This window comes from Arachis stenosperma, chromosome 7 (genome assembly GCF_014773155.1).
Source record: "Arachis stenosperma cultivar V10309 chromosome 7, arast.V10309.gnm1.PFL2, whole genome shotgun sequence".
NCBI lineage: Eukaryota > Viridiplantae > Streptophyta > Magnoliopsida > Fabales > Fabaceae > Arachis > Arachis stenosperma.
In genome coordinates this window covers 53,749,971-53,756,512 of record NC_080383.1, presented here as the reverse complement: position 1 = coordinate 53,756,512, position 6,542 = coordinate 53,749,971, and the positions used below count along the sequence as shown (strand labels likewise).

General features: G+C 42.0%; 1 non-coding gene across 1 annotated transcript; it reads left to right on the top strand.

The window, feature by feature from the left end:
* The first annotated feature begins 5,767 nt into the window (after nt 1-5,767).
* On the top strand, nt 5,768-5,875 carry LOC130942380 (small nucleolar RNA R71). Its single transcript, XR_009070952.1, has one exon. It is a non-coding gene; the product is annotated as a small nucleolar RNA R71 (small nucleolar RNA).
* The last annotated feature ends 667 nt before the right edge of the window (nt 5,876-6,542 follow it).

Here is a 6,542-nt window from a genome sequence, read left to right as displayed (position 1 = left end):
TATGCTCTGTCACAGCATATGGCTAATCAGCTGTCGGTTCTCGTTCAGGCCGGAATAAAATCCATCGATTCTTTTGCGTCTGTCACTAACGCCCCGCCTGCTAGGAGTTTGAAGCACGTCACAGTCATTCAATCATTGAATCCTACTCAGAATACCACAGACAAGGTTAGACCTTCCGGATTCTCTTGAATGCCGCCATCAGTTCTCGCCTATACCACGAAGACTCTGATCTCACGGAATGGCTGGCTCGTTTGTCAGGCGAGCACTCGGTTGTCAGGCGATCAACCATGCATTGTGTATCAGGAATCCAAGAGATAAACACTAGAGCCTTATATGCTTGTAGAACAAGAGTGGTTGTCAGTCACTTTGTTCATGAGTGAGAATGATGATGAGTGTCACGGATCATCACATTCATCAAGTTGAAGAACAAGTGATATCTTGGACAAAGAACAAGCGGAATTGAATAGAAGAACAATAGTAATTGCATTAATACTCGAGGTACAGCAGAGCTCCACACCTTAATCTATGGTGTGTAGAAACTCCACCGTTGAAAATACATAAGAACAAGGTCTAGGCATGGCCGTGAGGCCAGCCTCCCAGTGATCTAAGATAGCATAAAACTCAAAGATAGCTACCAAGATGTCAAATACAATAGTAAAAGGTCCTACTTATAGAAAACTAGTAGCCTAAGGTGTACAAAGATGAGTAAATGACATAAAAATCCACTTCCGGGCCCACTTGGTGTGTGCTTGGGCTGAGCAATGAAGCATTTTCGTGTAGAGACTCCTCTTGGAGTTAAACGCCAGCTTTGGTGCCAATTTGGGCGTTTAACTCCCATTTAGGTGCCAGTTCCGGCGTTTAACGCTTGAATTTCTTGAGGTGACTTTGAACGCAAGTTTGGGCCATCAAATCTTGGGCAAAGTATGGACTATCATATATTGCTAGAAAGCCCAGGATGTCTACTTTCCAACGCCGTTGAGAGCGCGCCAATTGGGCTTCTGTAGCTCCAGAAAATCCATTTCGAGTGCAGGGAGGTCAGAATCCAACAGCATCTGCAGTCCTTTTCAGTCTCTGAATCAGATTTTTGCTCAGTTCCCTCAATTTCAGCCAGAAAATACCTGAAATTACAGAAAAATACACAAACTCATAGTAAAGTCCAAAAAAGTGAATTTTAATTAAAAACTGATAAAAATATACTAAAAACTAACTAGATCACACTAAAAACATACTAAAAACAATGCCAAAAAGCGTATAAATTATCCGCTCATCACAACACCAAACTTAAATTGTTGCTTGTCCCCAAGCAACTAAAGATCAAATAAGATAAAAAGATGAGAATATGCAATGAACTCCAAAAACATCTATGAAGATCAGTATTAATTAGATGAGCGGGGCTTTTAGCTTTTTGCCTCTGAATAGTTTTGGCATCTCACTCTATCCTTTGGAATTCAGAATGATTGGCTTCTTTAGGAACTCAGAATCCAGATAGTGTTATTGATTCTCCTAGTTAAGTATGATGATTCTTGAACACAGCTACTTATTGAGTCTTGGCCGTGGCCCAAAGCACTCTGTCTTCCAGTATTACCACCGGATACATACATGCCACAGACACATAATTGGGTGAACCTTTTCAGATTGTGACTCAGCTTTGCTAAAGTCCCCAATTAGAGGTGTCCAGGGTTCTTAAGCACACTCTTATTGCCTTGGATCACAACTTTATTTCTTTCTTTTTCTTTCTTTTTTTTTCTTTTTCTTTTTTTCTTTTCGGTTTTTTTTTCGCTTGCTTCTCTTTTTTTTTTGTATTCACTGCTTTTTCTTGCTTCAAGAATCATTTTTATGATTTTTCAGATCCTCAGTAACATGTCTCCTTTTTCATCATTCTTTCAAGAGCCAACATTCATGAACCACAAATTCAAAAGACATATGCACTGTTTAAACATACATTCAGAGAACAAAAGTGTTGCCACCACATCAAAATAATTAAACTGTTATAAAATTCAAAATTCATGCAATTCTTTTCTTTTTCAATTAAGAACAATTCTTAAGAAAGGTGATGGATTCATAGGACATTCATAACTTTAAGGCATAGACACTAAGACACTAATGATCATAAGACACAAACATAGATAAACATAAGCACTAAATTTTGAAAAACAGAAAATAAAGAACAAGGAGATTAAAGAACGGGTCCACCTTAGTGATGGCGGCTTGTTCTTTCTCTTGAAGGTCTTATGGAGTGCTTGAACTCCTCAATGTCTCTTCCTTGTCTTTGTTGCTCCTCTCTCATGATTCTTTGATCTTCTCTAATTTCATGGAGGAGGATGGAATGTTCTTGGTGCTCCACCCTTAGTTGTCCCATGTTGGAACTCAATTCTCCTAGGGAGGTGTTTACTTGCTCCCAATAGCCTTGTGGAGGAAAGTGCATCCCTTGAGGTATCTCAGGGATCTCATGATGAGAGGGGTCTCTTGTTTGCTCCATCCTTTTCTTGGTGATGGGCTTGTCCTCATCAATGGGGATATCTCCTTCTATGTCCACTCCAACTGAATAACAGAGGTGACAAATGAGATGAGGAAAGGCTAGCCTTGCCAAGGTGGAGGACTTATCCGCCACTTTGTAGAGTTCTTGGGCTATGACCTCATGAACTTCTACTTCTTCTCAATTGAACCGGCTTCCCTCTTGAATCTCTCTTCCATTATGCGCCCTCTTCACATATGACTGTGAGGACTTGGTCCAACCTTTGATCAAAGTTGACCCTTCTAGTGTAAGGATGCTCATCTCCTTGCATCATGGGCAAGTTGAATGCTAACCTTACATTTTCCGGACTGAAATCCAAGTATTTCCCCCGAACCATTGTAAGATAATTCTTTGGATCCGGGTTTACACTTTGATCATGGTTCTTGGTGATCCATGCATTGGCATAGAACTCTTGAACCATCAAGATTCCGACTTGTTGAATGGGGTTGGTAAGCACTTCCCAACCTCTTCTTCGGATCTCATGGCGGATCTCCGGATATTCACCCTTTTTGAGTGAAAAGGGGACCTCGGGGATCACCTTCTTCAAGGCCACAACTTCATAGAAGTGGTCTTGATGCACCCTTGAGATGAATCTATCCATCTCCCATGACTCGGAGGCGGAAGCTTTTGCCTTCCCTTTCCTCTTTCTAGAGGTTTCTCCGGCCTTGGATGCCATAAATGGTTATGAAAAAACGAAAAAGCAATGCTTTTACCACACCAAACTTAAAATGTTTGCTCGTCCTCGAGGAAAAGAAGAAAGAAGAGAGTAGAAGAAGAAGAAATGAGGAAGAAGGGAGTGGCTTATGTATTCGGCCAAGGAGGGGGAGAAGTGGTGTTTTGGTAGTGTGAAAATGAAGGAGTGAAGAAGGGTATTTATAGGAGAGAGGGGAGATGGGGTTCGGCCATTATGGGTGGGTTTGGGAGGGAAAGTGGTTTGAATTTGAAGGGTGAGGTTAGTGGGGTTTTATGAAGGATGGATGTGAGTGGTGAAGAGAAAAATGGGATTTGATAGGTGAAGGGGTTTTGGGGAAGAGGTAATGAGGTGATTGGTGAATGGGGGAAGAAGAGAGAGAGAGGTGGTGGGGTAGGTGGGGATCCTGTGGGGTCCACAAATCCTGAGGTGTCAAGGAAAAGTCATCCCTGCACCAAATGGCACTCAAAATCACGTTTTGAGGCATTTCTGGTGTTAAACGCCGAGCTGATGCCCATTCCTGGCGTTTAACGCCAGGTTCTTGCCCTTTTCTGGCGTTTAACGCCAGTCTGGTGCCCCTTTCTGGCGTTAAACGCCCAGAATGGTGCCAGACTGGGCGTTAAACGCCCAACTGCTAGCCTCACTGGCGTTTAAACGCCAGTGAATTCTTCCTCCAGGGTGTGCTGTTTTTCTTCCTGTTTTTCATTCTGTTTTTGCTTTTTTAATGGATTTTGTGACTTCTTATGATCATCAACCTACAAAAAAAAAAACATAAAATAACAAAGAGAAATATATAAAATATAATCATTGGGTTGCCTCCCAACAAGCGCTTCTTTAATGTCAGTAGCTTGACAGAGGGCTCTCATGGAGCCTCACAGATACTCAGAGCAATGTTGGAACCTCTCAACACCAAACTTAGAGTTTGAATGTGGGGGTTCAACACCAAACTTAGAGTTTGGTTGTGGCCTCCCAACACCAAACTTAGAGTTTGACTGTGGGGGCTCTGTTTGTCTCTGATTTGAGAGAAGCTCTTCATGCTTCTTCTCCATGGTGACAGAGGGATATCCTTGAGCTTTAAACATAAAGGATTCTTCATTCACTTGAATGATCAGTTCACCTCCATCAACATCAATCACAGCCTTTGCTGTGGCTAGGAAGGGTCTGCCAAGGATGATGGATTCATCCATGCACTTCCCAGTCTCTAGGACTATGAAATCAGTAGGGATGTAATGGTCTTCAACCTTTACCAAAACATTCTCTACAAGTCCATGAGCTTGTTTTCTTGAGTTGTCTGCCATCTCTAGTGAGATTCTTGCAGCTTGTACCTCAAAGATCCCGAGCTTCTCCATTATAGAGAGAGGCATGAGGTTTACACTTGACCCTAAGTCACACAGAGCCTTCTTGAAGGTCATGGTGCCTATGGTACAAGGTTTTGAAAACTTCCCAGGATCTTGTCTCTTTTAAGGTAATTTCTGCCTAGACAAGTCATCCAGTTCTTTGGTGAGCAAAGGAGGTTCATCCTCCCAAGTCTCATTTCCAAATAACTTGTCATTTAGCTTCATGATTGCTCCAAGGTATTTAGCAACTTGCTCTTCAGTGACATACTCATCCTCTTCAGAGGAAGAATACTCATCAGAGCTCATAAAAGGCAGAAGTAAGTCCAATGGAATCTCTATGGTCTCATTTTGAGCCTCAGATTCCCATGGTTCCTCATTTGGGAACTCAGTTGAGGTCAGTGTACGCCCACTGAGGCCTTCCTCAGTGGCGTTCACTTCCTCTCTTTCCTCTCCAAATTCGGCCATGGTTATGGCCTTGCACTCTCCTTTTGGATTTTCTTCTGTATTGCTTGGAAGAGTGCTTGGAGGGAGTTCAGTAATTTTCTTACTCAGCTGTCCCACTTGTGCCTCCAAATTCCTAATGGAGGATCTTGTTTCAGTCATGAAACTTTGAGTGGTTTTAATTAGATCAGAGACCATGGTTGCTAAGTCAGAGGGGTTCTGCTTAGAATTCTCTGTCTGTTGCTGAGAAGATGATGGAAAAGGCTTGCCATTGCTAAACCTGTTTCTTCCACCATTATTGTTGTTGAAACCTTGTTGAGGTCTCTCTTGATTCTTCCATGAGAAATTTGGGTGATTTCTCCATGAAGAATTATAGGTGTTTCCATAGGGTTTTCCTAGGTAATTCACCTCTTCCATTGAAGGGTTCTTAGGATCATAGGCTTCTTCCTCAGATGAAGCTTCCTTAGTACTGCCCGGTGCATTTTGCATTCCAGACAGACTTTGAGAAATCAAATTGACTTGTTGAGTCAATATCTTGTTCTGAGCCAATATGGCATTCAGAGCATCAATCTCAAGAACTCCTTTCTTCTGATTTACCCCATTGTTCACAGGATTCCTTTCAGAAGTGTACATGAATTGGTTATTTGCAACCATTTCAATTAGCTCTTGAGCCTCTGTAGGCGTCTTCTTCAGATGAAGAGATCCTCCAGCAGAGCTATCCAAAGACATCTTGGATAGTTCAGAGAGACCATCATAGAAAATACCTATGATGCTCTATTCAGAAAGCATGTCTGAGGGACATTTTCTGATTAATTGTTTATATCTTTCCCAAGCTTCATAGAGGGATTCTCCATCCTTCTGTCTGAAGGTTTGGACTTCCACTCTAAGCTTACTCCATTTTTGAGGTGGAAAGAACTTTGCCAAGAAGGCATTGACTAGCTTTTCCCAAGAGTCTAGGCTATCTTTAGGTTGTGAGTCCAACCATATTCTAGCTCTGTCTCTTACAGCAAAAGGGAATAGCATCAGTCTGTAGACCTCAGGGTCAACCCCATTAGTCTTGACTGTGTTACAGATTTGCAAGAACTCAGCTAAAAACTGATGAGGATCTTCCATTGGAAGTCCATGGAACTTGCAATTCTGTTGTATTAGAGAAACTAATTGATGCTTAAGCTCAAAGTTGTTTGCTCCAATGGCAGGGATAGAGATGCTTCTCCCATAGAAATTGGGAGTAGGTGCAGTAAAGTCACCCAGCACCTTCCTTGCATTGTTGGCATTGTTGTTGTTTTCGGCTGCCATGGGTTCTTCTTTGAAGAATTCGGCCAGGTCCTCTACAGAGAATTGTGCCTTAGCTTCTCTTAGCTTTCGCTTCAAGGTCCTCTCAGGTTCAGGGTCAGCTTCAACAAGAATGCCTTTGTCTCTGCTCCTGCTCATATGAAAGAGAAGAGAACAAGAAAATATGGAATCCTCTATGTCACAGTATAGAGATTCCTTGAAGTGTCAGAGGAAAAGAAAAATAGAAGAAAGGAGAAGGAGAATTCGAACTTGATTAGATAGAGTT